We start from the raw sequence: 27,736 nt of genomic DNA on the forward strand, positions 1-27,736 counted from the left end.
TACACAGATTATTGGACAGTGGCGACATACAGATGGAAGATGTCCCAAGCACCTTCGATCCTCCACGGTTAGAACTAGAAATGCAGGGGCCTATGCCAGTATCCGAGGAACTCACAGGAAACCTCCCCATCCGTCACTCAGAGGATGTCCCCCCTACCACAGCAACAGAGTTTCTTCATAGGCGAGACAGAGTAATAAGACCAGTGAAACGGCTAACTTACGATGCACCTGGGGTGATTAGTGAGGAGCCAATACCTTTAGCACACAGGTTTGTGAAAGCTAAAGTGGGCTATCTGAGGCCCTTTGGAGGACCAGTAAGTTGGTATAGTAGGGAATGTGATTTGTCGGGACGACAAATTCTCGGCTGGGGGGAGGATGTAAGCAGAGTCAGGATGAGCCCTACCCTGACATCTGGTGGTACATTATGAGGAGTGGGCAAAGGAATTTTAGGAATGTGCATTTGCATTGGTAAACCCACTCCACTTAGCATAACACACAGCAGCATGGGAAGGTTATTTTCACACTGTGGAATCCCCAATTTCTTTGTTATTGGGGCAGGAAGGAAAAAAAGGGGCTGTTACCTTAATTATGTGAATGAGGAACTATGAGACTGCTTTATGACAGAAATGACTCAACCTACATTAAATAGTACTTGCCAGACAAGGGACAGGGGTTCCAAAACCCAGTGAAGGGAGAGAGGCTGGGGACTGGTGTGTGTACCTGATGGTATGGGCCCCTTTTGAGGGCCTGGAACACCAATTGCACTTCCTCCTCTCTCCACTGTTAAAGAGCAGAGCTAATTTTGAATCCTTTAGGAGTCCATCTAGAGGCTGCTGACCTGAATTCACGTTGGGCCATGTGGCAGTGGGGCTCTCCTATTACAAGTGGAAATCACTAGGAGCTGAAATCACTAAAAGGGCTAAGCTTACTAAGCTAAGATCACTGAGTGCTGTGTTAAGTGGGAGAGCCAGAAGATCTATCACCAAGCAGCTGGCAGAGCGGAGCAGTCTGCAGCACGTTGGAGCAGCCCATGGAACAGTGAGCAGTGTGGAGCGGTTTGTGGGGGACGGCTGATGTGGTTCACGGGTCTGCTGGAGGAGCGGCACAGCTGGTGGGGTGGAGCCAGTCGTGGTGAAGGCTGCAGCAGAACTCCACGGAGAAGCGGGGCAGTCGGCCCTGGCCCACGTAAGGTGTCCCTACCACCCTGTGTGTGTGACCCCCCCCCCATTTCCACCCAGACTGGGTGGGGGTAAAACTCTGCAGATAAACTTTTGAACTCTGGGGTGGCACTGACCGGAGACTGAGACTTTTGGGTTGTTGGACTTTGGGGTGATTGGACTTAAGACCCTAAGGACAGTGCCAAATGTACTTGGAGGTGGGTTTTTGCTTATGGTTTGTGTATAGTCCTGTTTGTGGTGTCTCTCCAACGTGATGCCACATTGTTTCCCTCCTTTATTAAAAGGATTTTGCTACACTCAGACTTCGTGCTTGCGAGTGGGGAAGTATTGCCTCCTAGAGGCGCCCGGGGGGGGTGGTAGGTAATTGTCCCAGGTCACTGGGTGGGGGCTCGAGCCGGTTTTGCATTGTGTTATTGAAACGGAACCCCTGGATACTGAACCCGGCCCTTGTTGCTGCCAACTCAGAGGGGCAGAAGGGTTACATATATGTGAACTTAGCAGGGACATGAAATGGTTTTGTTTTGTTTTACTGGCAATGTGTTCTTGGCATCATGTCTCTGCCTGTGGATCCAAAGCAATTACTTATGTAACACTGGATATATTAAATGGCAGGGAGGAGAGTGAAGAGAGAAATGCATGTATCTCAATTTCTGGTTAAGAAAAACAATTAAGTTATGTTTTTGATCAATTTATTGATTTCCATTTCTAATACACAGTTAGCAGAAATGTCTTTCCTAAACTCTGGATGTCCCTTATAAAGTTCAAAGTGCACAATTATCAGTGAATCAGGTTAAGCAACTTATATCTATGTCCAGCTGCAGTTTCAGTGCCAATACTTTTACTTTGCTATCTCACCCAATTTGTACCCTGTCCCATTCTCCAAGTTAAAGGATCATATTTGGGAGCTCCAGCTAGGGTGACCAGGTGTCCCAATTTTATAGGGACAGTCACAATTTTTGGGTCTTTTTCTTATATAGACTCCTATTACCGCCGACCCATTGTCCCGATTTTTCACACTTGCTGTCTGGTCACCCTAGCTCCAGCTCAAGTGCCTTTTGCTGACCACAAGTGGAGTTGTATGGCATGAGAAGAGAGACAGTCTCTTAGATAACCCAGACCCATACTATGTATGGTATTAAAGGTCAGTATCAAGATCTTGAATTCACCTAGCAACCTATAGGTGACAAGTGTGGAAGAATCTGCTTCCAGTGTAATGCTCTGCTTAATAAGCAGGCCACCACATTCTGGGTTAGCTTCAGTTTCTGAACAGTCTCCAGTAGAACGTATTGCAGTAGTCTGACACCAAGGTGAGAAAGGCATGGGTAAGTGTAGCATAATTCACATCCGAAACCAGAGATTTATGCCACACATCTTAATGAGTGCAGATGGAGAAATGCACTCTTCAATTCAACTACTCTCTGAGCATCCAGGAGTAGCCATGAGTTTAATACAACCCCTTTGGATATGAACTGGATTGACAAATAATGGTATGATATGCAAGAAAAATCTTTTGCTACTGTATTTTGAAAGAAAAGCTGTGTGGAGGAACTTTGCATGCTAAGATAGCATTTGCTGGGTTGAGAGTACCCGGTGGGGGCAGCCAAGCAGCACAAAATATATTTAGAGGGAGCTGAAGATGAGCCTCAGCAGCAGCATATTGTGCTTGCAGATCATCATGTACAAGGAATAAATTACAGTTGAGTTTGTCAACTAATTTGGTGGAAGTATGAATTCTTTATCTATTAATCAATGTAGAGAGGCATTGAAGCAGCTATAAACCATTCATCTCACTTTAGTTTCTTGTTTCAATTTAATTAGAGATGGCCTGAATTGATTGGAAAAATGTGAGGTATCTCTGAATTATGGAGGTGTCAGATGGAGTCTCATTGGCTTTACGAGATCCTAGGAATAGCAGGTCAAGTAGACTGGACTCTTTTCCAAAACTAATACCCATAAAAATCTCAAAGGCTATAGAGATTGTTAAGACAGCAACTTTCCAATGTCTTTTATAAGTGTCAATTTGCTGTGGAATGTAGAATGCATAAATATGGCCCTCTTCTAATGCTCCATTCTTGTGGCAAGCAGGCCCATGTTATGTCACAACATACGTGGGTTGATTTGGTATGGAAGTACGGTAAGTATTATACACCAAAAATAACTTCTCAGAGCTACTTCTTCAAAGCAGGGATGACAGTTGTGACCTCCAAACAAGTTCAAAAGACCCTCACACCTCAAGAAGCTTCTGATTTGGTTTGAGGGGTGAGCAAAGGTTTCAGGTAGGGAGAGACAAAAGATCCAGCATTTATGTTTGGCTTGGACAATCATCCCAAGCTTCAGATGCTTAGCAAAACTGTTTGAACCTCTATGTACTGAGTAGGAAGGCTGAAAATCGAGTACTTTTTTGGTGGAAGTACTATGTGGACAGCTTTTCTTGTGGCATTTTACCAGCTCTGATTCCATTCCCAGCCTGGATGCAAGTTGGTAAAATATGTATCCAGACATTTCAGAAATGTATAAGAGGGTTGATTTGATTTTAGTTTGCATCTAAAAATGAGGAGGTGGTTTGGGATTGGAGTTGAAGGTATGTGTTGTACAGGACAAGATTTGAACCCCTCAGTCACACTGAAGTCAGTGTGACTAACAGTGCACCAATGTATGTAAAGTGTTCTGACTCTGGTTCTTAATCTGAACTGGTTCACTCCTCTGTCTCTACATCTTCTTTTCTCTTTAATCAATTTCTCTGCCTCTAATTAGTGGGTATTTGTGCAAGGGCTGGAGAACAATTAATGTGTTTGGGAAACTGAATTTCCTCACTTTTTAGCATTATCTTAACTCTCTGTCCACTGAAGTCAATGGTGCATCTATCATTGACTTCAACGGGAGCAGCGTTAGGCCAATGCCAAGCATTTTTAAAGATCTCATGCTAAGCTCTTTAATTTTTATTAAGCAGAATTTTGCAGGGGTTATAAATATGGGTATAACATTTGTACACAGTTACTGTATATCATATTCTGTGACTTGTTCAAAGCCTCAGTGGGTCACTTTGTTCACTTCTTATTTTTAATGGGAGAAATTATTAATATTTTAAAGAATAAAAATGATAAATATTAGCTGATTTCCTTGCTGCAGCTAGATGTCCTTCCAATAAGACATCAAGAGTGCATGAGAGATCATATACTGAAACTGGTCTACAGTGCCACCAGCATATTATAGATAAATGTGGTTCTCTTATGCATTCCATCAAGATGATTATTTAATTGCTAATACCCCATTTTTTTAATCTACACATACAGATTTCAAGTCTGTACATTTATAGCTTTTGACACTGTGTTGATATATCCTACTTTTCAGATGTCTGGCTCTGAGATTTGTGAAATTATTAAAAAAAAAAATAAAGAAGAGCAAGAGTTTTGGTGGTGTCCATTCTAGCTCTCAGTGGACAGCTGCCAAAACCATGGTCCCATTTGGTACCACGTGGCAGCGTCTGTAGAAAGGCAGGGATTTGAGATGCAAAGAAACAAAACGACCTTTTCATCTCAAAAGCTGTTCTGTCCATGGCCATCCTGAAGCATATAGGTGAGGCCATGTGGGGAAACTTGCATTGCTACTGCCTATGCTGTTCCCGCTCTGTAGATGAGTAGAGGACTTCCAGTTTCAGGCTAATCAGTCTGGCATCCTTCACCAGCATTAAAGCTTGCTGCAAAGCTCATCTTTCCATATAGACTTTCAGAATAGTGGTGGATTGATGGAGGAAGGCCCCAGTGGGTTTGTGGTAAGATTGCTGGGATGAGTCAAGTTGGTTTTGATGGTTTGGTGAGGCCAGTAATTCATAATATGGTATTTTAAAATGCAGTTTTAAAATGTTTTACTAGGTGTTTGTACAATGCAAAGTGCTTAGAACTCAGGACAAGCACTGTAACAGTCAAAATAAATTCACACACAACAGTGAGACTGGCATTATATTTTATCGTCTAGATAATTATTGCACTTGTGTGGGCATCATGAGGGTATATGGGTGGGAAAAGCCCAGCAATGAGAGCCCAGACCCATGTTTATGCAGCTGTGCAAGGGCCTCCCACAATAGCAGTTTCTCTTTTTTGTGGGGAGCACAGGCGCACATTGCTTCTTCACACTGCTAGGCAAACTGTGCCAAAGCAACTCTGGGCCTCTATACTAGCCTGCAGAGAGGGCCAGTGAACTGTGGGAAGCTGTGCCAGTCTGATGGATGGTGCAGCGTGTGCACTAAGCAGCCTCAGGAGAGAATGCACTTGCCTGCGGTACAATCTCTGCTAGTGCCCTCTTGGGATGCCATAGCTCCATGCTGCTTCCTATGCAGGGCTGTGGAATAAATGCCATGATCTAGCTCAATGTAATATGAAAACATAAGAACATAAGAACGGCCATACCAGGTCAGACCAAAGGTCCATCTAGCCCAGTATCCTGTCTACTGACAGTGGCCAATGCCAGGTGCCCCAGAGGGAGTGGACCTAACAGGCAGTGATCAAGTGATCTCTCTCCTGCCATCCATCTCCATCCTCTGACAAACAGAGGCTAGGGACACCATTCCTTACCCATCCTAGCTTCTACTGAGACATCTGACATCACAATGAAGGTGTCTTAGTCACCTTTGTCATCTTTGTCTGGCTTGGCCTCGTCCATCCCTCCACGAATGCAAATCAACACCACACCATTCCATTTTGTTGTGAGCATGTTCCTTCCATTTCTGGCCAAAGAGTTTTGTCATGAGATCAGTGCAGCATGTTTTCGGTCTACCCAGCGGTCACTTGTGGGCTCTCGGGATCCCGTCAGTGATGCAGGTTGCCCACCTATTGTCTTGCCTATGGACTACACGACCAACCCATCTTCGCTTTGCGTCATACATCGCCTGCACTACATCGGTCACCTCTGTACACCTTCTGATCTCCTCATTTGGTATATGATCATGGAGTATTATTTTACACAAAATCCTACCTCCCTACCTCAGTGTTGGTGTGGGGATGAAAGGGGTTTGACAGCAAGGTACAGCAGAGCATATGCTCTGGCAGGTCTTACCAAGCTGAGAAGGTATTGAGCTAGCGTCTAGGGTAGTGGGGAGTCTGAACGTACCTCTATTACTCTAGGGCAACCTAGACGAAGTGGAGGGGGTACTGCAGCTACAGGGCACAAGGGACGGCACCCTGAATGCAACACTACAAAATTCTTCTGCCAAACAAAGCAGAATAAACCAGGAAACTGAGCACAGAATCATGTGTCAGCATGACCAATGCTCACAACCTGAGGTAGCACAGGCCAAAAAACGGAAAATGGCTAAAAGAACAGCCCAACTATTTGTTAAGTATCAGAGAGGTAGCCGTGTTAGTCTGGTTCTGTAAAAGCAGCGAAGAATCCTGTGGCACCTTATAGACTAACAGACGTTTTGCAGCATGAATTTGGTGAATGCCCACTTCGTCGGATGCAAGAGTTGAAATTTCCAGAGGCAGGTAAATATAAGCAAGCAAGTAGCAAGCTAGAGATAATGAGGTTAGATCAATCAGGGAGGATGAGGCCCTGTTCTAGCAGTTGAGGTGTGAAAACCAAGGGAGGAGAAACTGGTTCTGTAGTTGGCAAGCCACTACAGTTGGTTTTCACACCTCAACTGCTAGAACAGGGCCTCATCCTCCCTGATTGATCTAACCTCGTTATCTCTAGCTTGCTTCTTGCTTGCTTATATTTACCTGCCCCTGGAAATTTCCACTCTTGCATCCGACGAAGTGGGCATTCACCCACGAAAGCTCATGCTGCAAAAGGTCTGTTAGTCTATAAGGTGCTACAGGATTCTTTGCAACTATTTGTTGAAACTCACAATACAAAAACACTACCATCTGATCTGCGCATCGATACTTAGATTGACGTCACAAAATCAATAAAAGCAGACATCATTGGGATATGAAAAAGAAGAACGAAAGACCTCATTGCACAATAGAAATCAGAGAGCAAGTATTCCTAGGAAGATCATTTGACAATAGTAGCAATTAAAAAAAATTCTAACAATTCTGCCAGATACAGGAGGTGACTAGGAAATATGATGGCAAATTGTGTAGGCCAGATCACATTTTCTTTTGGCTAATTCTTTGCTCTTATTGTCACACAAGCTGTCATTAGAAGTTGCATCATTCAAGACTTTTTAATGTATTCCTATCGCTTGCATGATGCATTTTAGTAGGAATATTTTCACTACAGCAAATACCATAAACAGTTTCCACACTACAGTATGTTATACTGCCACCAGAATTGGTTCTTCCGATGCTTCATTTCTTTTATGCTGAGAATTCAGGACCAATTCAGCTTGGTTTTATGCATCATTAGAGATTTACAATTACTTTGCTATAGTTTCTTTCTGCAAGCCTATCTCTCATGGTTAATGCTATGGATGTCCTGTTGTGTAAAGGCTGGTGTTAGCTACCTTATAGCAATAAAGTGTTTGCGCAGGATTTAGAATTATGAGTGGCAAAATTCCCCATGCAGTGACTGTAATAGTGTTATCCCTTGCTGAGCTTGGGTTGAAATATTTCTTCATCTGTTCAAATTAGGAAAAAAAATGCTGCTTCTTTAAGAGGTTTCAAGGCATTTCCATATCATTTTTGTTGAATTACTGCAAGCAGAGATGAGAAAATTATGAAAAATTCCATTTGGGTTTCATGATATTTAAAATACAATGATGTTATATTAGAATATGATAAACAGGAAGGCTGTCTCACTTTTTGACCTGACCGATTTTAAAGCAAGTAATGATTTAGGACCTAATATTTTTTGAATTTTTACTTATGTTGCTAAGTTGCATTGATTTCATAGTGTCTGGCATGTGTATAATAAATGGTGGATCCTGTACATACTATAATTCACACAACTCATGATCTATGTCAGCACTATACGGCATGGAAACAAACATGGATTAGAGAGAGGAATATGGGATTGATGTATGGCCCATTAAAATCAATGGAAATACTTCAATTATCTTCAGTAGCCCTTAGATCAGGCCCTAAATGAGCAAATTACAATTACAGAGTTTTCTATTTACATACCTGTGTTACACATTAACTTAATACCCTTTTATATGCTTATTTAGATTAAGAGGTTTCCAGGGGCATCAAAAGCAGTGTTTCCCAAGGCTTCAGTGCAACGATTATGTAGTCAATCCACACATGGCTTAAATCTTAGAAAAAATGGACATAGTTATCAGGCAACCTTTGACAGGACAGGCACACTATCTGGGATATTCCGTCAGAGATTCTTATGCAATCTAATGAATGTACTCAGGTCATCACTATGGGCCACCAGACCTGGATGAAATTTGTAAAACTTTTGAGGAAAATGTACACACCTCAGGCCTATGCAAGTCTTAAATAGACCATGTCATAAAAAATCCTGCCAATCTTGAATGACACTAGAAAAAAGACATATTGAAAGTATTTGAGGGCAGCATTTTGGAAGAGTGTGGAAGACTGTATGGAGTTTTTAAATCCACGGTTATAACATAATAATCTTTCTTCTTTTACACAGAACAACTTGGATCCCAGTGCGAATGAACAGACCTGATTTACAAGATTCTGATACCTGCTGGTCATGTAAGTGTGTCAAAGGGACACTTTTATCTGTTCTTTGTGAGTATCCTTTAATTAAACCATTTTGAAACAAGGCTGAAAAAAAGACATCATGCTATCTGATTAAGTAACTTCATCAATTATCGCTGTGTCTACACTTGATGGAACATATTTATACAACATATACCTTATATGAATATAATGTACAAGTATATTTCGTAGAATATATACAAATATACATGCCACAATCCCACTGAGTTCAATGCTTGGATGGTTTGCAGGGTCTGGTTCTTAATTAAATAAATGCTATTTCCTTCCTGCACTTTTATTTCTAATTTTGCATAGTCATTGCATTTGCATCCTTACACGATTATATAATTTATGACCTACTTTTTTTGTTTGTTTGTTTTTCTCACTGTGTTAAAATGCTCACTGACTATTTGGGTTCCTTTATGTAGAGGTACAGAATCAGCCAACAGAGAAAATGTGCCTGTTCATCTATAAACTACCAATCAGTGACTAGATACAGGCATTACATATTAGGAAAACATAGAAAATGTTCAGATAAGATTATAGTGGAAAGTCTTTTATAAACAGTGTTTTCAGAAAGTGTGTCTCCAAAAGGCATCAATTCCCATGAAGATGTTAATGTCTTTGAATAGGCAATTCCAGGGTTGTTACAACACCCTTGGATTTACCACTTCTGAGGAAGATGGTTTTTCTGTAAGTATTATAGTACCCAGAGATTATGATTTCACCATCATTTCTAAGTCTGCTTTGTTCATTGCCTAGCGGGCAGCCCTGTTTTGGTAATACACCAATTGCCCTAATACTATGAAAAATATTGTTCGTATGATAACCTTTGACTTCCCAACTGCTGGATAAAATTGAGACCTGAAATAAACAGATGCAACTCCCATGGAAGTCTCTGGGGCAAATTCACTCCCACAGCTTCAGAGGTGGGGATCATTGTGTGGCTCTTCTGGGGGGAAGGGCTGGAGCCCCTTTAAGTGAAGCTTACTTCACTTCCCTCTTGAAAGCCTGCATCTCATAGCTCTCACCCATGCAATTAGTGTAGTTGGATCCATTGCTGGCATAGTGCTAGTTGCCTTTTGGGGACTGGGAAGGAATTTTCCCCTCCCTGTAAGGTGCGGTTTTTGTTTTTTTTTGCCTGCCCCAAAGCAGCACAGAGACATGGGGGTTCAACAGGAGGTTACATCCAAGTTGTCTCAACTTGGCAGTGCAGGTACAGTACAGATGCAATACAGTGCAGGCAGTTGTTCAATAGTGGTCTCTTCCCTGATAAACCAGACTCAGAAGTGAATTTAGAGAAAGCTGGGGAAAGAGGTTGGGTTTTTTTTAATGTCTCCAGCCCCTTAATCATCAAACTATGGTTGGTGGGGTCCCAACAATATTCTGGCCACAGGTATGGGAGGGGTAGGGAACTGATGGCAGCCATCCATCAGGCAGAGTGTATTATTGAATGAAGAAAGAGTGACCCATATCATACAAGTTATTGCCGGATAGTTCACAGTAGAGTTAAATTAATAAGATTATGGCCAGTTAAACCACATCCCTTGTGTCGTCTTTCTTCCAGGACAATCCAGCAGTGGGATAAATAATGCCATAAGTGACGGTTAGTGTATCAGTTTACCCCATCTTGTTTTGACCAGCCTTCCATCAAATGTAATGCATCAGTGATCACAGGAATGCATTTTGAGAGCACTTTATTTTGCTGGTTGAAGTGAAAGCAGCTTACAATTGACTATTATGTTAAATACTCTTTGTTCTAGCAACAGAGAATTATGAGGCACTATAAAGTGCACCTCCCTTTGCACTTTTGGCTACTGTGGAAGATGGGATGAATAGGTGGACCTCTGGTCTGATCCAGTATGGCAGTTGCTATGTATCAGTCCTCTAAAAGTCAATACACAATATGAATTAATACAACATAATGTTCAAGTGTACAAAGATACAAAAATACCTGTTATAACATGATATTGTGACTTCTAGAACAATAAAAAATCAGAACTTGAGACTGCCTGGCTTTAATGGAGCAGTTCCAGGAAGGCAGGGTCCTGAGTGTTTTCAACATCCCATAATTCAAGAGAAAAATTATAATTACAATTACAATTACAATTTCAGCCATTTCTGGCCTTGAGAAACCTATGCTAATATTTATTATTATGTGCTTGACCTATGATTTCTCCATCATTTACATTAGCAACCTAGGATATTCATAGTAACATCCTTTAAATCATGTAAGCAGAAGTCAACAGTGCACAGTGAAATCACACACTGCAGTTTATTTATTTAGCTAGTACAATCTATCTTGACAAGACAACCTTATGAAATGCATCATCTCATTTCCATAGGGTCTCTAGGGGACATCAGGCACATATGATCATATAATACATTTTCTATAATCTCACAAAATGAGTCAATTCAATCATAGGTACAAACAACAAAATAAAGTCAGTCTTTCAATACCAACATTGACTGATATCATTTGTAAATGCCAGGAAAACACTGACGTGGATCTTTTACAACATGTATCACCTCTATACATTTTTGGAAGGAATTCTGAGAAAATAATGGGGAATAAGAGTAATTTAATTTATTTAACCTCTTTCCTAATCTTGGAACTTCAATTTTAAATAAATTGATTACATTTATAGGAGTTTAAGATAGAAATATTTAATCTCTTTAGTGGGCTTTTCTTGAATGATATGAAAATACTATGCGAAAAATCTTTTAATTGCGTGGCCATTTAAGTGAATGTGTGCTGCTCATGAATATCCAAAGGTAGAATCTGGCCCTCTGTTGCCATCTTTCAAACATGTTTCTTGCAAATGGCTGAGTGATACTGAATTAATAGTTTGCTTTTATTCTTCAGTAAATATGCTCTTCCAATAATTTTTATAAATAGATAAGTACTTCCTGAAAGTCTGGGATATCCTTTCCATGGAACATGTTTCAGGGAAAGTGCATATACATGGAGTGTGGTGCAGACAGATGGCTGTTTTTGAAAATCAGAGTGTTACCTATCCCCACTGGCAATAATTAACAGTAATATTTCTCGTACTAGACTTGTTTCATCCAGCACTACTACATTTATAGGACATAACTGGTCCCACCTGCTGTAAATACTATAATTTTTATTAACTCTAAAAACACTAATAAAAAATCAAGAGAAACAAAAGCTCTTTTAGTCAGGAGAGGGAGGATATAAAAGTGGGTCTTTGTTGCTTAGTAAAAATATTTTTTCACAGATTAGCATCCAGGCAAACTGACAGTGGGAGCATATAGAAGTGAAGGTGGTCAGAGAAGGTGGCACTTGAATATACAGGTGAGGTTTCAAGATGAGTCTGGGGCTTGTCACATGACTTTAAAGATACCAAATTGACTTGGATTTATCTTCTAGGTGAAGGTGGAAATGGAAAATATTCCACATATCACATTGTTGTTATTATTTTGGGGAAAATGTCAGTCTTCCATTTGGATTAATAGCACACCTCCTATTTGTGACACCCTCCCGCCCCCAACCCAGTTTTTCCCACTGGAGAGCTCACCAGTGTATCTGTTAGAATCCCCTGTGAAAATTTGTCTAACCTGTAAATAAGGACCCATAAATGTGGCTGTAGAAGTGAATCTCTTTTGTGATTATTCTTTTTGGGTTAGGTTTAAAATGTGCATGCTCAGTTTTTGTAAACACCATAAGGTTAACTTTCCTGAGGGGCATGGATATTAAACTGGACTGCCCCCCCTTAAGTCAACCTATAGTAAGTGCATAGCTAAATCCTTCTGATTATTTAGTTTGATTTATAAAATACAATTTAAAAATGCCCACCCCTGGTTATGGGTGCCCTGCCATTACTTAGAATTATAGAACAAATCCAAGCAGCTTTACCTGTAATTTAAAAACCAGCAGTCTTCAAACAAAACCCAATACCCCACAGTGCCATCAATCATTCCCCTTCCATAGGAACCCTCATCCTTCTCAAAAGCCAGGGAAAATCAGGTGGGCCTTTTAGCTGGCCCTGAAAGTCAACAAGTTTGGGCTGTCTCAGAGCATTTTGGACCAAGGGTGGGGAAGTGGGTTCCAAAATCGAGGGACCCCCCACAAAGAATGCCCTGCCATCATCCTCCTCTCCATTAACCCGGCAAAAGCACTGAACATGAGATCTCTTTCTTAGATGTTAATCAAGGTAAACTAGTGAGGGCAGTACAGGACCATCTTTCTGAGCAGTGGTACTAGATTCTAATAATGAACAATTTATATAGCGCTGCCAAATACCCACAGTGCGCTACCTCAGGAAAAATTCTCATTGACCTGAATGATAGCTTTTCCTGAGAAGACACTGCTGGAGCAAACTCCTGGAGTAAAACGTGTTCCTTACCATGAGCGATCTCATAGTAGGAGACTTATTAGCAATGTAGAAACTAATGTTAGTCAGAAAAGTAGACTTTCTGGATGAAATGTTTTGTTGCAAAATGAGTTTTGCAGATAGAAATTGTGCCAAAGCCAGATGGCTGTGAATGTTATGCTACCATCCTCCTCACACCAAAACGAGGGCAATGTATGTTATGCTTTGCTTCCAAACTGCCCTTAGATTTTGTAAAACCTCTGGGGAAAGGCTGGCTTTTAATCCTTGCTCCTCAGCGCTTCCACTTCTCAGCTTCTTTTTGCTCTTGTCTTATTTTCCCCCTTTTCACTTTTAATAATAGATTTTTAGAACAACATTACAAAATTCTTTTAACTCTAAATTCAGAGCTTTTACTCAACTTGTATTTTGTTTAAAATGTGCTTAAAAATTTTGTAAACTAAAAACCAAAAGAACTTTACAGCAGTCTGTAACTGCCAAACATCCTGGCATTGTTGCCTGAGAATGAATGTCATTGAACCTAATAAGTTAACCGGACTCTGTCAGCCTGTTGGCATCTGTGAAAGCTACTGCCTAGATGTATACCCAAGAGGAAGGGAAGAAATGGATGGGAGAATAAAAAAGCCAAACCAGTATCCAGATATGGAGTTCATGTCATTGTTTTTGCTTTGTTTCTTTGGGCCAGATCATCAGCAGGCGTAAATTGTCACAGCTCCATTGACTTCACTTGAGAAATGACAAGGTACATCAGCTGAGGAGCGTGTTTTCTTTCTTTCATTCAATGTTAACTATTAACTAAGAGTTGCTTTACCATCCAAGTTTAGGCCCCAATCCCACAAGCATTGATTATCACACTGCGCTAAGAAGTTTGCTCTCTAAAATCATCACCATAGGAGCATGTTTTACTCTAGTTGCATTTACATGTCTTTTAGTTTTACTTTTGCAACAATAGAGAAAAAAAATATTAACAGGATAGAAACCTTTGCCAGCATGAGCACTAGTAAATCAGTGACCCCAGGACTACATAAAATCAATTGATACTATCATATAAAAAAACAAAAACAAAAAATGTGGATAAAATAAAGTGTGCAAGAAACCAGTAATGAATTACACCTAAACTTATCTCATTCATCTTGGACCATTGATAATGTTTTTTTTTGGGGGGGTGGTATTGTGCAAGGGCAGGAATCTTGCATTGTAACATCAGTGTTACTAGCAGGTGTTCAGATGCAATGAAGGTAATATAGGTAGAGATGTAGAGAGATGGAATAGGATAATAGATGACAGTCATGTCTTGTGATTTCAGTTGATGGAACTGTCATCCCTAAGCACACTGTTTTAAACAAGAAAGGCCGGTATCTAAATGTGCCCTTGTTGCCAAGAAGGTTGATGGCATATTGGGTTGTATAAATAGGAGCACTTCCAGCAGATCGAGGGAAGTGATTATTCCCCTCTATTCGGCACTGGTGAGGCCACATCTGGAGTATTGCATCCAGTTTTGAATCCCCCACTACAGAAAGGATGTGAACAAATTGGAGCGAGTTCAGTGTAGGGCAACAAAAATTATTAGGGGGCTGAGGCACATGATTTACGAGGAGAGGCTGAGGGAACTGGGCTTATTAGTCTTCAGAAGAGAAGAGTGAGGGGGGATTCGATAGCAGCCTTCAAGTACCTGAAGTGGGGTTCCAAAGAGGATTGATCTAGGTTGTTCCCAGTGGTGGCAGATGACAGAACAAGGAGCAATGGTCTCAAGTTGTAGTGGGGGAGGTCTAGGTTGGATATTAGGAAAAACTATTTCACTAGGAGGGTGGTGAAGCACTGGAATGGGTTACCTAGGGAGGTGGTGGAATCTCCTTCCTTAGAGGTTTTTAAGGTCAGGCTTGACAAAGCTCTGGCTGGGATGATTTAGTTGGTGTTGGCCCTGCTTTGAGCAGGGGATTGGACTAGATGACCTCCTGAGGTCTCTTCCAACCCTGATATTCTCAGATTCTATGATAAAGCTTATGGAAGTCAATGGAAAGACTCCCATCTATTCCTGATGGGGTTCAGATTGGGCCCAAAGTGAATATCCCCCATTCACACAGTTTACTGGAACAGAGGGTCAATGCATAGAAACTGTAGCAAGTGTGGGACTGAATGGTCTAATGTCTGGCCAAGATGCACTCCTTACAGTGAGTGGCTATCTGATGCCTTGTATTTGTGTCACGGAGGAGTACAAGTCCTCTGTTGTCTCCTCCATCAGTGATACCTCAACACTGAGTTTAAAAGGTATTTTGCAATATCAAGATTGAATATTCAGTGAGTCTTAACATAGGAAGTTGATGGCAGGAGACTCAGAACAGGACTGCTTTCTTTCCTTGTACCTTTCCCCAGTATGCTGCATGTCTCTGCATTGGATTATGGATACTGCCTGCTTATCATGGAACACTTCATTTATCAGTTTTGCTCTCTGACTTGTAAAGAGGATGAGAAATTTTTGAGACACTGTATTTGTGTTGTGGGCAATGAATTTTCAAGTTTTATGTAGTTTCCTATGTTTTTCATTTAAAAAACAAGAGAGAGATGGGTAAAGTTATGGCAGAGTCAAAATTTGAACGCTTATATCTTTGACAGCTTTCAGACTGACCATGCTAAATACCCTGCTTTACACATTATCAGCCTACACTTTTAACACAGTGGCTTGCTTCACCCACGCAAGCTCTGCTTGGGCACCGTAGAGAGAAAGAGCTGTAGTCAGGGAGTCGGTTGTGACCGATTCTCAGCTGGCTGATCCTGGAGTTATGCTGGCAAAGATTCCCCCTACACAGGGGTATTCTCCCTTGACAATCTTTGGTCACTTTAGGTTCACTTTGCACCGTGTAAAACATAGTTTTTCCACACTTGCCAAGAATCTGTTCCAGAGAACTTAAACACAGATCACAAAAACAAATCTCCTACCAACATTTTATTTTCTGATACTCTAAAACCTAAATTTTACTTGCCCCATCACTCTAGAGGGTAGTCTAACGAGCAATAGGCGGTGATGCTATCATAGGGATTCAGCAAACCATCCCAATTCAGCAAAGCACGTAAGTATGTGCTGGAATCCAGCTGACTTCAATAGGATTTAAGCATGTATGCTTTGCTGAGTTGGGGCCATAGTAAGCTCTCTGCCTTCCCTGAGGTTTTCATGCTGGTATTCCCTTTTGAGATGTGAAGTACCTGAACTTTTCCAGATTAGTTAGGTCATCTCCAGTTAACATGTATCAGTGCATAAAAAATTTTTATTATTGCATTTTTAATTCAAACACCCCTCCGCTCCTTTCTTCTCTCCACCTTCCCCCTCTGCCCACACCTGCTGTTCTGATGCAAGTATAATGCCAACAAGCAGGGTTGTCGGGCGGGATCAAACCTGGAACCTCTGAAGCTTAGCGCCTGAGCCTCTACTACATGAGCTAAAAGCCAATTGCCTGTTAGCTAAGGCTGTAGAGCAGACTCATTGTATATCCCTCTCTAAGTGGTCTTGGTGCCACTAGATGAGACAGACCACCACACCCAGGAGGTGTGTGGGTTACACAAGGATGAACATGCCTGCTCCACTACCATCCAGAATTAATCTGTTAATGTTGGACATTGTTAATTATTGCTCTCTTGCTCACTTCACTGAATGTTGCTACTCTGAAAAGTCAAATTGAACAGGTTGTTGAATTATCAGACTATATTCTTTCCAAGACAACTTCTGGCTATGTTGATGAAACAATAAATGGCTAAAAATGTACTGTACATATAATAAAAGAAATTTGAATTACACCCTGATTGAAAAGTCTCCAGAATTTGATCAGAAATTATAACCTTTCTATAGGTATTTTAAACTGTCCTATAGAATTTAATAGAGAATTATTTCCCTTTTATAGAATTCTTTAAAAAAACATAGCAAATATCTAATTCTTGTTTATATTCAATAGGGCCTTTTTAGAGTACTTTCTATAAAATCCTGTGCGGATGAAAGATTTTTTCCATGAAGACAAAGTTCAAAATACAACAAAATTCAAATGTGATTATCTTATGTTTATTGTAATAGAAGGGGCAACATTTACCTGAATCTCTATTCCTTGAACAACCAAATCTTCCACTGCAGTGGAAGACTACAAGATCAGGCCCTGAGCCAACATGAAGTAACATTTTTTACAAGCAAATAAGGAAGCCAATGTAACTCTGGACTGTGTGATAACATTCAGGAGATCACGGCATTTTTCAGTCTTACCCAGCTCTTATAAATTAACGTGGAACCAATGTCTCCATTTAACGAAAGGTAAACCCTAAATCTGTGGTGGAAAGAAACACAGCATTGAAACTCCTGATGATATGTCTGAACTTTGCACATGTAAATAAATACAGACAGCTAATGTTATTTCCTAATTTTAGTTTGATGTAACCAATTACATTTTTCACGTGTTAGTGATGTGTCAAGGAAACAAATTTACTTAGTATGTAGTAACTGTTAATGAAGAAGTAAAACAAACATCATACCCAATCCACAATTATAGTTGTGAGGTGTTGTCTAGTAATAACTGGAAATAGACAAGCTGACAGATAATTTGTATCAATGGGCTAAATTAAATGAATGAAAAATTAAAAGAGCATTACATAACTGACACAGATCTTTTACAGGTAAGGTGGACTTGGCCAAAGATTCAGGCAATTGGTTAAAAGTACTTTAAGCTCATTGTTGTGTGAAATTTAAAAATAGAATCAAATCTTTTCCCCACTGATCATACATTGCAGCAAGTGGGGAGAAATCCTAGCCCTATAGAAGTCAATGGCAGTTATGAAAATTCATTAAGTAACATTGGTATACAGGATCTGGAAATGCTACAGATAAATTAACTACTTCCCATCCTAGAGCTGTAACCAAAAATCCCATAGAAAACTAAATAGGAACATTTTGGACACCACACTGGATTTGTGAAAAGAAATCCCGTTTTGGCTGTTGTACTGGTGAAACATGCTTAGCTTAGCTGGGTGGGAAATGCTGATTTGTTGAGAGTGAAACATTTATATAATACAATATAACATTTGTAAAAAGTCCATAGGAATGAAACATTTTGATTTTATCAGAACAAACCATTCAGTTGATCTGAAATGAATTGTTTTGTGGGAAATTTTGAAGTGTTTTGGCTTTGTTCTATTTTTGAAGCGAAAAAATTCAAAGACACAGAATTTCGTATGAAACAGAAAATCTAGTTGTAGCTCAGCTATAGGAAAACTAAAAGCAGAGAGTCTCAATATAGACAGAAAGTCAAAAGCCATCATTCAGTGCTGATCTGAATACCCTTGTGATTGGCTGTACTCACTATCACAAAAGGATGGACTTAGAAAAGGGGTAAACAGCAAAAGTTTGGGTAAAAACAGACCTGGAAAAGAATATTGCAGAACCCTCATGAAAATCAGGAAACCATCTCCTCTCCGAGTCTAAGCTGTAGTTTCAGTTTCATTTCTGAATGAGGTATGTTTATACCGAATTAATAAAAAAAAAGTCTGAGTGAAGATGGTCAGATAATTGTTTGTTTTCCAATATTATACAGCAAAGTGAGAAACAAAACTAAAATTGAAAGTATAAAGGACTAGTTTAAAGGTAAAGAAGTGGAGAAAAAAATCTCGGGAACATAATGTAAAAATCAGGAAAGTAGGAATAAAATGAGGAATTTAGGAGAACTATGTTTTACAAAGGGCCAGGTGGGCCTTCACTTTTGCCTGTGTAAGCCTCATTGGTGTCCATGGAAATCATGCATGAATTTGAAGGTAGATATTGGTCCCATGGAATGAGTTCCCAGGGAAGTCAATTGAAACAAAGTTCTATATCCTGCTATCATTTGGTACTCAGAACTCTCATTGAAGCTGGTGGGGATTAGGAGGGTCTCACTAACAGGAAATGGCCCAAACAGTGTAAAGAGGTTTAAGAGACACTTATCTTTGATCCCTTTGAGTGAGGGGATGATGAAAAAAAGCAGAAAGGATGGATTAAGAATACTAAAAAAGGAAGATATTTTGGATAGGATAATGTTCTCCTAAAATGTCCTGGGTACTGAAAAGAAAAGAGAATCCACCATAGGCAGATCTGGTAGCAGGAAACACATTGCTCAGTGTAGCTCTCTCAGAACTGAGATTTTGCAAGGCAGGGGATAAAGGGTTCAGAGTAGGAAAATTCAGGCAAACAGTGCTGCAGTGCTAACAATATAGAACTATTGTGAAAAACAGTGATCTCCTGTGGTAGCACTGACCAAGGAAACTTGAAAGCTCAACTCTTTCACCAACAAAGGGCTTGGCTACACTTACAAGTTGCAGCGCTGGGAGTTACAGCGCTGGTCATGCAGCTGTGTAGGGCCAGCGCTGGAGTGTGGCCACACTGACAGCTACCAGCACTGCAGTGTGGCCACACTTGCAGCACTTTCCAGCGCTGTATTGAGAGGTGCATTGTGGGCAGCTATCCCACAGAGCACCTCGTCCCATTTTGCCGCTGAGTATTGTGGGAAGGGGAAGGAAGTGTGTGGGTCATTCCGCTTCCTGTGCCAACGCCCCGTGGTGCATCGCTTCACATCCCAGCATTCAGTCTTTCCGGCAACGTTTGGCGCCATTGTGAGTGTCTTTCTGTTACAGTGTGTGAATCGCGATTTCTGTGGGAAATGGAGCCCGAGCTGCTGAGGACTGTGCTGATGAGTGTCGCCAGCACAACACGTTTGGCAGTCGAGCTATTCCTTCAGCTCCAAAGTGACAGTGAGGAGTCTGACGATGATATCGATATCGATTTGCCTGCCGCGTGTGACACTACAGTGCTTGTGGCATTCACGGAAATGCTCAGCACCGTTGAACGCCGCTTTTGGGCTCGGGAAACAAGCACTGAGTGGTGGGATCACATCGTCATGGAAGTCTGGGATGACGAGCAGTGACTGCAGAATTTTTGTATGAGAAAAGCCACTTTCATGGGACTGTGTGCTGAGCTCGCCCCCACTCTGCGGCGCAAGGACACAAGATTGATAGCTGCCCTGACGGTGGAAAAGCGGGTGGCTATTGCAATCTGGAAGCTGGCAACTTCAGACAGCTACCGGTCGGTCGGGAACCAGTTTGGAGTGGGAAAGTTGACCGTTGGAATCGTTTTGATGCAAGTTTGCAAGGCAATTAATCGCATCCTGCTAAGAAAGACCGTGACTCTGGGGAGCGTGCAGGACATTGTGGATGGCTTTGCACAAATGGGTTTCCCTAACTGTGGAGGGGCGATAGATGGGACGCATATTCCTATTCTGCCCCCCCCCCACCTGGCATCAGAGTATGTTAATCATAAGGGGTATTTCTCTATGGTTCTCCAGGCGCTTGTGGATCACCGTGGGCATTTCATTGACATTTACACAGGCTGGCCTGGAAAGGTGCATGATGCACGCATCTTTCGGAACAGTGGCCTGTTCAGGAAGATGCAGGCAGGGACTTTTTTCCCAGACAGGAAGATCACAGTAGGGGACGTCGAAATGCCCATTGTGATCCTTGGAGACCCCGCTTACCCGTTACTGCCTTGGCTCATGAAACCCTATACAGGGAAGCTTGACAGGAGCAAGGACCGGTTCAACTACAGGCTGAGCCGGTGCCGAATGACTGTGGAGTGTGCTTTTGGGCGTTTAAAAGCCCGCTGGAGATCCTTGTATGGGAAGCTAGACTTGGGGGAAAGCAGCATCCCCGCGGTTATATCCGCTTGCTGTACCCTCCATAATATTTGTGAAGGGAAGGGTGAAACATTCAGTCAGGCATGGACCACCGAGGTTCAAGTCCTGGAGGCTGAATATGCACAGCCAGAGAGCAGGGCTAATAGAGAGGCCCAGCACAGGGCTTCAAGGATTAGGGATGCCTGGAGGGAAGAATTTGAGGCTGAAAGCCAACAGTAATGTTTGCTGCCTTGCATGGGAGTGAAGTGCACTGTTTACACTGTTATTCTATTATCCCTAAAATGATTTGCAGTGCCTCTTTCTTTACTGGGCTAAGGTATCTTTCACTATCTGCTATAATAAAGACTGTTTTCAAAGCCAAGAATTGTTTTATTGAAAAGAAAAAAACTTCCTTGACAGACAGACAGACACACACAACATTTCATGAACACAAGAGGGCAGGGGTGTGGGTTGGTGAACTGTACAGTCACAAGTTTGCATATGTCCTGTCTGGAGTGCTGTGCAATGAATCCTGCACTTCAGGGTGCATATACTGCATGGTGATGGGGGTTGAGTGCAGAGGGTAAGGGTTGTAGTTATCAGGGCTGGTTGGTGAACGTACAGGTGTTGGAGGCAGCTGGTGGTGGTAAGAACCTGGATGCTGGGGAAAGGGGATTTGAGCTGACATTGGGGCACAAGGCAAAAAGCTTTGGGATGGGGGGGGGGGAGTAGCACGGTAGTGCTCTGCTTGCATGGCTACGAGTGACTCGATAGAGTCCTCTTGGCGCGACAGGATGCTTAGCAGCTGCTCTGTGCTTTTCCTCTTGGCCACTGCATTTCTCTGGCGGATCCTGCTTTCCCTCTGGCGGATCCTGCTTTCCTTTTCTCTCCACTCCTGCAAGTTTTTACTCTCTCTAGCAGAGTGAGCAATAACAGTTTTCAGCATGTCCTCCTTGCTCTTTCGGGGATTTTTCCTCAAATTCTGCAGTCTCTGTGCTCTGGTACATCTGGTCAGTCCAGCAGTCAAGGTCACTTTAGAAAGGCAGAAATGACAACATTTAACAGGGTAGCATTGTTTTCATTATCTCCAGACAGTAATTCCCACACACTGAAGGAGTTCTTAGTCCTCACTTTAGCATTCTTTTACCACACACATAACACAACAGAAGACACGAAATGGTGAGTGAGGGGTGCTGCATAGAGGGAGAAGTGGGGCTTGAGTGATAGAGGGGTGCTGGTTGCTTCGGGGAAGTGCATCGAACAGCTGCAGTGATAGAGGGGTTGAGTGAAGATGCAGCTGCAGGGGTGATCTTCACTATCTCCCTATCTCCTAATCACTATCTTCACTAAAGAGTCTCCCAACATTTTTCACAGGAGTTACTCCTGGAAGATATCTCCCTGCTGCGGGTCACTAGGGAAGAGCGAGAGGCTCTTCTACAGCAATGTGGATTCCGCCCTGGACCCTATGCGGGTTGCCTGTGTGCAGCAATGGTCCCACCTCCCCTCGTGGCACAGTGGCGCGGACGCATTAGCCTGACTGGGACAAGGAGCACAGTGGCTCTCCCTATAAACCTGCGCAGGCATATTGCCCACGCTCTGGCTGAAACTTGATAGACCACATCAATGGGCTATTCCACATCTACTCCAGAAACATTTCCACCCAGAAAATCTGCTCTGCTTGTCCTTCTGCAACTGCTGGCTGCTCCTCCTGGCTTGAGAAGAGCTCCTGGCTGCATGCCTCCTGGGACTCTGGGGTGTCTTCCCCCATTCCAGTAGCTTCACTCGCGTTTTCCTCCCCCCCCTGCCGCCTCCGCCTCCACATCCTCCTCCTCCTGTCCCCCACCCTGCTCAGAAGTGTCCATCGTGGTCCTGGGACTGGCAGTGGGGTCACCCCCAAGTATCGCGTCCATCTCCCGGCAGGTCGTGGGGGCAGCTCTGGATCGGCGATTGCCCTCGCGGGCTTTGTAATAGGCACGCCGCAGCTCTTTAACTTTAACCCTGCATTGTAGTGCGTCCCGATCATGGCCCCTATCCAGCATGGACCTCGATACCTGCTCAAAGATATCGTAATTCCTACGGCTGGAGCGCAGCTGGGACTGCACAGCTTCCTCCCCCCAAACACTAATGAGGTCCTGCAATTCGCCAGTGCTCCATGCTGGGGCTCGTTTGCCGCGTGGGGGCATGGTCACCTGTAAAGATTAACTGATTGCACTCCACACCTGGCTGCAGCAAACAGGAAGGAGATTTTTAAATTTCCCGGGGCATTTAAAGGGCGGGTCACCTGAGGCAAGAGCAGTAGAGTGCAAACTGATGAGCAGAATGGCTGAACGGGAATTCTGGGATAACTCCTTATTCCCTGGAGGACAATTAAAGCGCTGGTGAGTGTCCACACCTGATGAGCAGCACTGGATCACCAGCGCTGCACTCCTTATACCCAAACCCGGATGGGTTTTCAGCCAGCGCTGCAACCAGGGAGTTGCAGCGCTGGTTGTGCCCTGCAAGTGTGGACAGGGTGTAATTGCAGCGCTGGAAAGCCTCCACCAGCGCTGCAACTTGTAAGTGTAGCCAAGCCCAGAGGTTGGTCCAATAAAAGATATTACCTCACCCACCTTGTCTCTCTAACATAATAGTACATTTTATACACACAGCGAATTGTATACACACACAAGCAATAAAAACCCACTTTTCAGCACTATAATGATAATTATAGGGAAGTGAAGAGTGAGGTGATGAAATTCTTGAGTCTACTTGAGCTGCTATTGAGTAGGAATCATGAGGTGAACTTACATGGTAGCAAGATTGTGTTGCTGGAAGACATGGAATCATGATAATTCAGGGCCAGATTCTGCCACTCTTACTCAGGTTGAGTTACCCGGCAAGTAGTCCCATTTGTGTCCCTCAGCTCGAATTGCTATCTTTCCTCATGCTTCCCCTTTACCTCTTTCCTTGTTCAGTCACCTTTGTATCATCTAAAGATAGAAGACAAACTAGATTAGGAATGGTTAAGGAACAGGAATCCTACTGAGTGGATTAACACTCTTGCAATTTTCACTTCAATTTTCCCATACACCAATCCTCACACTAAGTTTGCTGTCTCCATGAGTCTGATGCAGGTGTGGGGTGCAGAACCCACCTGTCAATCACTGATGTCAGTGTTTAGGAAAGCCCTAAGAAAATCAAGACAGAAAGTTCTGCCTGCAGATTAGTAAAATGGCAGTTTACAGGCAAAAGTACAAAGCATAGAAGAGGACTTATTTAGAAACAATATTCATTGGTTATTGTTCTTGCTTATTATAATTAATTGCTGAATCACTGCCTCCTATCATGAAAAAATATCTTTAAAAGTCAAAGACCCTCTCAGATGCACTTTTCAGATGCTGGCCATCCCTCAAGATGGCAGACAAGCTGCAGAAGTGGGAATTGCAAATAAGTAAGAGTTTGTCCTGTTGTTGTCCCCCCAGCTCTATGTGCAGAAGGGGAGAAACCTACAGGGTTCATGTGGCAGGTAAGAGAAAAAGTCAGACTGCATATTGGCATGAAATACTACTGGAAAATATTTTAACATGCCTTAAAATACAGCAGAATGTATATCTGTCTACAAGTTCTCTGCACAATTGGCAAAAGTACTGTGAGACTTAAGTAACTTTCTATATAAAGTACAGATGCTGAAGAGTTCAGGGAACTTGTGGATTGTACAGTTTCAGTGCAGCAAACACCTAACAGAGCATACTTTCCAACCAAAAGGTACCTAATATTTTGTGTTATTTCTGATTCACGAACAATGTTTGGTCTGAACACGGAAGCAGAGCTAAAGAAGGAGCATGATATTGCCTGCAGCATTCGACAGAGGTTATTGCACAAAACGTTTGTCAGAGTGCCAAAGGGAGTGATGAAAGAGGAACAGCCTGTGACATACCAGCCAAAGCAGGATCACTCACATCACCAGCTATTCTTTAGTATCTGCAGTTAGAAGATTTGTGCATACATCCACACAAACTGGGCTGGGGCAAGCATTGATTTGAGCTAAAACAGTCTGGATAGAAAGCTGGAACCTAACAGCAATAGTATTCCTTCCAACTCTCACAGGATCCCACTGCCACAGGCAAACACCATTTACTGGAGCGCTAACATAAGAGCACATTGTGCTGCATGATCCATCCTCTGAGATGCTCCTGCCTCTGAGATTGAGATAATTTGCATTAGCATTAGAGTGACTAAGAGAAGCAGAGTAGTGGGGCAAGTGTCCAACCTTTGCCAGAGCACATTTGTAGTAAGAAAACATATCAACATTTGTGATGTATTCTATTGTCATTTAGAAGTTTTGCAATTTTTCTTTAGAAATGGAAAACAATTATATGGCATCCTCTGTACCCTTTTAGAGTAACATACAATGAAAATGGAATCACACAGTAGAGAGTTCACAGCTGCAGAAGGATGGTAAATAGCAGAGGTTTCTGACATGGATGAGATGTTGCGGTCACCAAACAGGAAGAGTGTTATAGTGAAGCCATTGATCCAACACCAGCCTTATGCTTTATGGGAACTCAAGAAACTAACCGTAGAATTTTTTGGACACAAATCAAGAAATAAAGACCATGTAGAAATGAGATAACATAAAAGCGACGAAGCGAGTGAAAAGATCAGAAGGAAAAGTCTGACGAAATTGAAAAAAATGATTTCGTGACATTCAGGTGGAATTTTTTGTTAGTTCTTTCCAGTCACTTCTCAGCTCAAATTTTCATTTTTAGTGAAATTTCATGAAATTCATATTTTTGTACCAAAAACCTGTAAGATTTTAAATTGTGCCTATTTTCAAATCAAATTTCAAATTTTTGCATTGTGTACTCATAATAGCCTTATTATAAACCAAAAACGTGTATAATTCTGTTGGTTTTTTTATGTTGTTTTTGTAAAACGAACCATTTTTGAACATTTGGAACACAGTGCAAAATACTTTGATTTATGATGTTTTAGAATATAAAAGAGTTTTTGACTCTTTGCAGTAGTTGTATTAAGGAGTAATTGAGCAACACAATGGTTGGAGTGAGTGGCAAATAGGATATATAGGTCATGATCCTGAAAAGAGTTACAGGCATACTTTAAAAGGGACGTAGTTTTTTATTGAAATGTCTTGATGGTAGAAGTGTCAGGTAAGTTGTCACAGATGATAATGGCACAAGAGTAAAGGTGATGGTGCTGTTTGTGATATGGATTGTTGACCCCCAGCAACTGAACTAATAACAATGCATGTCAGATAGGCCACAAAGCAGCTTAGTGTGTACTAGGAGTGAAATCCTGGCCCCCCACTGAAGTCAATGGGGCCAGGATAGTCACTACTGACCTGGAAAACATTCTAATCAATGATGTCAAGGTAAAAAAACTCCTAACCCCATAACCAAACCTGTGACTAACCCAGCTTCCCAAATTTTACTCACTGATGTAAATAACCACTGAGAATTGTTCATCTTCTGTATTTCCATTTCCATGGCAAATGTATACAGTATACTTTAATATATTGTTCCCCAAAAGAAAGATTTAAATATTTGTAAAAAGAGACAAGGCGTCTGAAGAAGGCATTGGTGTGATGTTATGTTCTAAATATGATTTGTTTTATAAATAAATTTGCATAAAAATATCTATTCCTGGATGTCATAGTTATAGTTTATCTTTAATTCAGATGCTCACGAAATGTAAATTATTTTTACAGCTAAATAAAAGCTATACAAAGCTGCCAGGAAAGAATGATGAGACGCACATTGTGCCATGCAGTCATGATAAATCCAGCAGCACCATGGTTACAGTCAAAATGTAAGGCCCCCCCAGCAACTAGGGAATATGAGCACATATAGATTTCTTTGACTAGCTTTAGCAAACTAATATTAACCTGAGAAGAATGTCATGCATGACATTAGTTCAGTAGCAGAAAATATTTACCTAAAAGCTTGACAGTCACCCAATATGTAGAGTAACTGCTGGTATTTATATAAAGCTTTTATTATGGAATAAAAGCATCAGTGTGTTTTGGGCTTTATTCTGCCTGTGCGTGTGCGTGCGTGTGTGTTAGAGAGAGAGAAATGATGATATCAGTATTCTTTTAGCATGGTAAGGTTTACAATGGCTATTGGTGAGAATATTGATGTTAGGATAAAAAAGCTTATGAAATATGAAGTGATCCTCAGGGTGGCAATGACATGCTTTTATTTTATTTTCTCTACTTGTGTGCTGGCGTCTAGCTTCTTCGGAGGCAATCAACTCACAGTGAGAAAATGTGGTTGTATCTTCTTTAGCAGTGGGGGTCTCATGTTACGTTTAAAAAAAATACTTTGCAAAAATGCAATGCTTGTGGACAGTGTCCTGCACTCCCCTACACCTGTGTCAATCCAAAATAATTCAGTTAACTTCAGTGGAGTCACTCTGGATGGAAGCTGGTATAACTGCAATTCGAATTTGGCACTCCCTCTAAGGAGAAGTTAAATTCTGTCTACCTCTACAGATACAGGAATATAGATGTGACACGGAGACTCACTGGTGATTCACTACTCTGAGAGTAACTCTTGCCAGGCCTGACATACTCAGTACACCTAACACACTGTTGTCTTGATATATACCCAAAAGGTGTCATGTACTATGCCATTGGAACACTAAGAAAACACTGACCATTACTATCCTTGTGTGAAGGATGTATGGTCAACCCACAAAGGATTATACGGATGTGCTGGAATTATGACTAAAATGTGTTTAAAGCAGGCATATGAAGAGGAGTTGATATACAGTTTTTCCCCAGATAAAGGAATGTGGTTCTGCCTGCTTAAATGTCTCCCCCAAGTAAATTGAGCAAGGTGTGACCAAAGACAAAGAAAAACACATTTGCATGCCAAGCAAACAAAGCTATCAGGAGAGCAAGTGAGGGAAAAGTGATCATT

The 27,736-nt window shown here is 41.8% G+C and overlaps 1 long non-coding RNA gene across 2 annotated transcripts in view; it reads left to right on the forward strand.

The window, feature by feature from the left end:
- Positions 1-27,736, forward strand: part of LOC120371284 — a 157,211-nt gene that overhangs the window by 104,358 nt on the left and 25,117 nt on the right. The window contains exons 4-5 of one of the 2 annotated variants that reach the window (XR_005584251.1): positions 8,718-8,782; positions 12,031-12,053. This is a non-coding gene — a long non-coding RNA (uncharacterized LOC120371284). Of the gene's footprint in view, positions 1-8,717; positions 8,783-12,030; positions 12,054-27,736 lie in introns of those variants that run through there. The other variant, XR_005584252.1, reaches the window with a different exon arrangement.

The sequence above is a fragment of the Mauremys reevesii genome, linkage group 9 (assembly GCF_016161935.1).
Source record: "Mauremys reevesii isolate NIE-2019 linkage group 9, ASM1616193v1, whole genome shotgun sequence".
In the NCBI taxonomy this organism is placed as follows: Eukaryota; Metazoa; Chordata; order Testudines; family Geoemydidae; genus Mauremys; species Mauremys reevesii.